The sequence below is a fragment of the Sinocyclocheilus anshuiensis genome, unplaced genomic scaffold, assembly GCF_001515605.1.
Source record: "Sinocyclocheilus anshuiensis isolate Anshui unplaced genomic scaffold, SAMN03320099.WGS_v1.1 scaffold447, whole genome shotgun sequence".
NCBI classification, from domain to species: domain Eukaryota; kingdom Metazoa; phylum Chordata; class Actinopteri; order Cypriniformes; family Cyprinidae; genus Sinocyclocheilus; species Sinocyclocheilus anshuiensis.
Genome location: NW_015552615.1, coordinates 5,330,588 through 5,337,616, shown reverse-complemented (window position 1 = coordinate 5,337,616; position 7,029 = coordinate 5,330,588).

The window sequence follows — 7,029 nt, the reverse complement described above, 5'->3', positions numbered from 1 at the left end:
ATACATATATACATACATACATACATACATATATACATATATACATACATACATACATACATATATACATATATACATACATACATACATACATATATACATATATACATACATACATACATACATATATACATATATACATACATACATACATACATATATACATATATACATACATACATATATACATACATACATATATATATATATATATATAAAATGTCATTATTTATTCACACTCATGTTGTTCTAAACCTGCATAACTTTAGTTTTCTTCTGTGGAACACAAAATAATATATTTTGATTGTGTCTGGGTTTTTTTTTTTTTATTTATACAGTAAAAGTCAACGGCATCCACTAATGTTTGGACCCCAACACACGGTTATTATAGCAAAACACAACACACAACACCACACCAACACAACAAAACCACAAAACAAAACAATTAAACATAATAATATTTTTATTACTTCAAATAAAATAAACAGTAGTTACTTGATAACTAAAATACACTTAAAAATACACTTATTTTGTTTCATTTTGTTTAACTTGATGTACTAAAATAACAAACTAAAAGTAAAAATTAATTAAAAAAAAATAAAACTAATAAAAATGACAAATTTTGAAAATTACAATTAAAAATATGAAAATAAAACCAAATTCAAAATATGTGCACAAAGAAAAAAAAAAAAAAAAAAGACTTTATTCAACAATTCTTCTCCCCCGAGTTACCCTCTTCCACCATGTTAGAGAGTATCACAACGCATACTCAAGCTTTCCCCTAAGCGTAAACAACGCTGATTACGTCGAATACGTTCTTGGATACTCTCCAAAATGGCAGAAGACGTAACTCAATGGAGAAGAATTGTTGAATAAACTCTGTTATTTTTGTTTTCTTTGCGCACAAAAAGTATTCTCGTAGCTTCGCAAAAAGTTAAGCCACTGATGTCACATGGACTGTTTTACCGATGTCCTTACTACGTTTCTGGATTGGAACGACATGAGGGTGAGTAATTAATGACAGAATTTTCATTTTTGGGTGAACTATCCCTTTAAGAAAATCTATAATAATATATCATATAGCACTGCCCCAGATTATATACAGGTATTGATAATGGAAACAAGGTCAACTGTGAATGCATGTTCACTTTTAAAAAAAACAACATGCCCTATTTCATCCAATATACTTCCTATCAAAAACACACACGCAGCACACACACACACACACACACACACACACAAGATCGGCCTCATCAATTCATGCAGGAGCCATGGAGGGCACATCCTGGTTTTTTCCCCATCGCTTACACTGTACCCTTCACACAGCCCATATGAATCATGTAGATCATTGCTGCTGATTCTGTATAAATATGCATCAGCATGGCAGCGCAGTGCCTGGTGAGCTTTATTAGATGCCAGCTGTGCCAGGACAATGGCGCAACATTCATATCCTGCCTTATTCATCCTAAAACACATACGCCGGAGCACGCTACGCACGCAGTCGGGTGCCAGGCTGCTGATGGAGTCTAGTTTACCCACGGCAAGTGCCAATCAGCCCTGCTGTCAAACTGGCACAATTCCCACGGCAACAAACACACAAGCTGCCTTCATATTCCTCTGAATCTCATGTGTCCCTCTTCCTCATCTCCGCCTTTATCAATTCTCTCTTTCCATGTGCCAAAGGAGATAGTTATCTCTCCTCCTATAGAGCCATCTCAGATTAATACTTGTGCTTTGAATAAGCCACAGCAGAGAGGAGAGACACAGATAACAGGAGTTTTCAAATCCCAAACGAAATTTGCAATTCAGAACTAAGAAAAAAAGGGGGGAGATCCAGAATGATGGAAAGCATCTCAAAGGAGGAAGCGTGTGAATGACAGACTTGCTGACTTAATTTGTTCAGTGTCTCAGATAAGCCTCATTTGTAGCAATGTATGCTGGGAAAAAAGGCAGTGGTGCATGGATAAAATCTGCCCTTAATAATGGATATGAAACAGGTAGATGACACGAGAAAGGCTCATCTGAAAAATAACGACACTCGCTCTGGCTCCGAGATGAAATGAGGCACGCAGACTTTCACATCTGAGAAACAAAACACAGTTCTGGTGAAAACAGCATATAGTTCTTAGAACACAGCCTTCACTATACAGCAGCTCTGTTCCAAGACCTAGTGTGCTACATTTTGTAGTAGTAGTCATCACATACTATATACTACCGAGGTGAACATGTTATTAAAAACATTCACAGATTATTTCAAACTTCGTTTCTTATTTTTAGTTTTATAAATGCAAGTAAATATATGATCAAATATATTTTTTTTTATTTTGTGTAAATATAATTTAAATACACATCAGGTGTCAGTATTTTATTTTATTTTTTTTTTAGAAATTAATAAAATATTTTAAAGAAATAATTATTTTATTCAGCAAGGATGCATTAAAGGATGCAATAGTAAAGACATTTATAATGTTTAAAAAAACATTTAAACAAATGCAATTCATTGTGAAAAACAATACAATTTTATTACAGTTAATAATATTTCATAAATTACTGTTTTTACTGAATTTTTAATCAAATAAACATCTTTGGTAAGAATAAGAGACTTTTAAATATATTTATACACATACATACACATAGTGAAGAGAATAAGTTTGAAACGGATGAAAAAAAGTTTTTAAATGTAACTAAATTTAATTAGAATTGGAGCCAAAAAAGGTTGATTCTTTAGGTATTCATAAAAGGCTTTGCTTTATTAAAATAAATGTTAAAACATTTATTTATCTCCAAAGAACAATGAAAACCAACTAAAGAAGCCTACAGAAGAATAATGGGACTTCATAAAAAACTAGGTTGTTGAACACAAGGCACTGCAAAGAACCTTATTTTGAATGCATAATCTTGCAATCTATTTTTAAACAAAGTTTTAAACAATTTACTTTGTGCAAGCATTGTCTATTCATAAAATAACCATGCATTCCAAATCGGTTAACCTAGAACAGCTGATATGGGATCTGTATTTGTACCAGTGTTTTGGGTATTTTTTTCAGTTGTCTTCAGCTAATACAGTGATTCTTGTAGAATGTGTTCCCAGGCCAGCCTCCTCATGAGACTCTGATGTAATAAAGACTGCTCTGAAACGGCTGAGTATCACGGTACTTTTGTAATTATGGAGGAAATCAAACTTTCTCCTGCTCTCGGTGGACTCTGCTGGGGAAAAAAATAAAATAAAACCTCTGCAAACTCTAAAGTAATATAAGGGTGCATCAGGAAAGAAATTTAGGTTGAGGCCTCTTATAATGTCCCAGCACGCCTTCATTTAAAAGGAGACCACAATAAGTAATGTGCAATAATTCCCAAATGGCCCTTGGTTTAAAATCCACCAGCTAATGCATTTAAAAAGAGGAAAAGCCACAATTTTACCTTCATTAAACTGGCAGAGCAGGGTGAACGAAAGTAGCCATTTTTAATCAAAACATTTGCTGCTGTCTGCATCTGTTTTATAAGCATGCAATGCCATTTTTACACACATTTCTATTTTGTCAAAACCTATTTTTCCCACATCACTTGCAGACATCGTGTAGCTTTGTATGAGAGTGAATGAAACTGATCCAAGGTCAGTAAATAATTGCACCGGTCTGCGTAAATGAATGTGGTTGACCTTCAATCACTAACACTGAACAGCCATGAGATTTGTCACTGAAATTCACTCATTGTAGCTGAAAACACAGCACAAATAACACATGAGGCGTCAGTCGAGAAAACAGATGGGCTGCGGCACACCTCTTTAAGGCTTTCATCTCTGCTTTATCCTTTTACACCTCCACACAGCTATAGTATAGATCGTCCTTGACGACAGCATAAATCAAGCACCGCGTTGTAAGCCTGGGTTATGTGCCAGCAAACGCATAAACTTAATTAACTTGTACCTTACAAGGTGTGCGTGCACGCAGAACTGTAATGAAAACTTAAATGCAAGACCAGAATTAGTCAGAAATAGATGAACAGGTGAAACAGATGTGAACTGCAATAAAGAGACGAAGGATGGAGAAATGAGGATGGTGGAAGTGTCAAAGGGGTACAGAAAGACTGGTAAACGTTTTTCATAGAGGCATACCTCAACAATGGACCTTAGATCCAACTATGTGAGGTCGCAAGCAATTGGAGTAGAATAAAGCCATGAGGACTGTGTTACAGTGATTTTACCATAGTTAAAGAATAGTTCTCTCAAAATGGAAGTATAATTTACTCAGACATAACTCTTATGCTTTTCCAAACCCATTTAACTTTCTTTTATGGAACACAAAAGGTGATATCAAAATAAAAAATTTAAATTAAATTAAATTACATTTTTAAACTAAACTAAATTAAATTAAACTAAATTAAATTAATAAAATAAAAGTTAAATTAAATAAAAAAAATTAAATCAAAATTAAATTAAACTAAATTTAATTAAATTATAAAATTAAAAAAATTTAATTAAATTAAATAATTGGAAGTTAAACAACCAGTCCTGACAGGGAATTCAGAAAAATGCAATAGCTTATTACCATCTTGCCAACTTGTTTAAAAAATATATATCAAATAATAGTTAAATAAAAATTTAAAGTAGTTGTTGTGAGGATGGAGATTTGGAATGGATGACCTGAGGAATACAAAAGGTGATTTTTGTTAATCTTTTTGTTTATTTTATCTTTTCAATATAATGAAAATGAAAGACTGAGGCTGTCAAGCTATAAATATGATGCAAAAGCACCATAAAGAAGGTCAATAAGACTAGGAACATGTATTAATAAAGTAAACAGAGTCAATTTCGATTTGAAGTTGCCATTAATTCCCCATAATGGTGTAACAAACAACTTGGACTACTTTTATTGCAGCATTTTCCACCTTGATTACTTTGGCTTATTGTATAAACAGGAATATGATAAAAATGCCAATGTTCAATAAATTATTACATGCATTAGCCATATTAATCCCAAAAAACAATTCCTCTGCTAAGTGAGTTCATTAGCTGTTTATGGCAAGCAAATGGGCATAATAATACAGAACTTGACTGATACGCAGTCATAGGTCTGTGCATCTCGGCTATTTCACATCAGCTTTGAATGTGGCATATCTAGTCAGATTACAGAGCCAAAAATCTGTTTCATAAAAATGCAAAAAACAAACTCTGCCTATAGATATTATAGATACAAAAAAAATGATTATTCTTCCTGAGCTTCAAACCAAGTCAATTACAGCGCTGCTTTGCTCATTTCTATTGCTTCAATATGCTCTGTGAAAATCATGGCTGTCGCAAGAAAACATTTCATTACAGTAATGATGGCACGATTCATCAAGCCCTCAACATGATCCATCACCGTATTATAAAAAGCAATCTGAGTTCCACAGATTTCATTGCAGAATATCCACCAGTTCATGGCTAACAGCTATGATAAAATGCAACAAGAAAAAAAAATGGAAAGAAAGGACACATAATGGAGGGAGACAAAAGGAAAGCCGGGCGATTTGCTCAAGGTCACGGGATTCTAGAGCGAGCCGGTATTCAGGGGGACGGACTCTCTAAGGAAGGACTACAAAAGATAGGGCGGGAGGAAGTCAGCTGCTTCTTGCTGAGCTGACATTTTCGATTAAGTCTTTCTTGGAGAAACGTCTAAATGGAAGTGCTTCCGCATGACAGTTTCATAGTTATTCATATCACGATTGTAAGTTACATTTATCTCTATTTTTCTTATGCCGGGTCATTAATTTAAGACATTATCTACAGCATTGTGTTGGAAAATAAGCCGTTTGTCCTCTGTAATCTCAGTTTGTCCTTTCAGCATGACTTCCGCTGCATTTGACACACACCATCGGCCAGCGGTTTTGTCCTCCTGTGGATCATAGGGGAGTGCATGAGCCATGGAGATTAGCCCTCCACGCTCAATAGCCCTCGACTGCAATGTTAAAGTACTTCCAGGTCATTTCAGCAGTTCAAACGGATCGTCTATAGTTTCTCATGCCATGACTGGCGCACTCAACATGGTAATGTTTTCCTAAATTCGACAGATAAAAGAGTATCAGTACTTTAACACTTCATATGGCTCCTGAGAGCCAAATGAGATAAATTTTATGGAAAAATTTAGATCATATCATTCAACGGCAATAAAACACCTAGAGAGCAGAGTGATCAGATGCCCTAATGCTGAAATATAATTATGGAAATAATAATTTAAGTATTGTGACAGAATTTATTATAAAAAAAAAAAATTATAAATTCTGCACATTACTCAAACTACATCACATAATCTTATTTGCAATATTTTGGTAAATCAACCTTCCTAAGACTCAAGTGTGAGGAAGGAAAATTGGCTGAAACATTGAAATCAAATTTTGAATTTCAAAACATTACAAATAAATCCCGCAAACTACTCAAACTTGCATCTTCAGAAAATTTTATTTAGAACTGTTCAGTCAATCAACATTCCTCAGCCTCAAGTGAAACGCTGAAATTAAAATTTAGGAATTTAGTGAAATTTAGGAATTATGCAAATTTGAGCATTGTGCGGGACTTTTTTTTTTGCATTGATATTGGAATTTTATCCGACACGCCTACAAATAATTCAGTAGTGTGAGGCACTATATTTTTTATCTGACAAATAATTTACTAAAATAAACATTTTAAGTTAATAAATACATTTTAGCAAAAAATTACATTAAAGTCTGCATGAACCGGAAGTTGCTGCCAACTTCGGTACTGTGACGAATTTCCAACTGAAAGCTCTCGGATTTCATCAAAAATATCTTAATTTTTGTTCTGAAGATGACTGAAGGTTTTGCAGGTTTGGAACGACACGAGGGTGTACATAATTAATGACAGAATTTATTTTTGGGTGAACTATCCCTTGAAAAAAAAAACATTATAAATTACATTAAAAATGAAACAAATAAATACAATACATACAATTAAATTGTTATGATTTAAACCAAGTGCCATGGCCAGAAAGGTTCAAAAATATATATAAAATTTAAATTGTAAAATATTTCTTT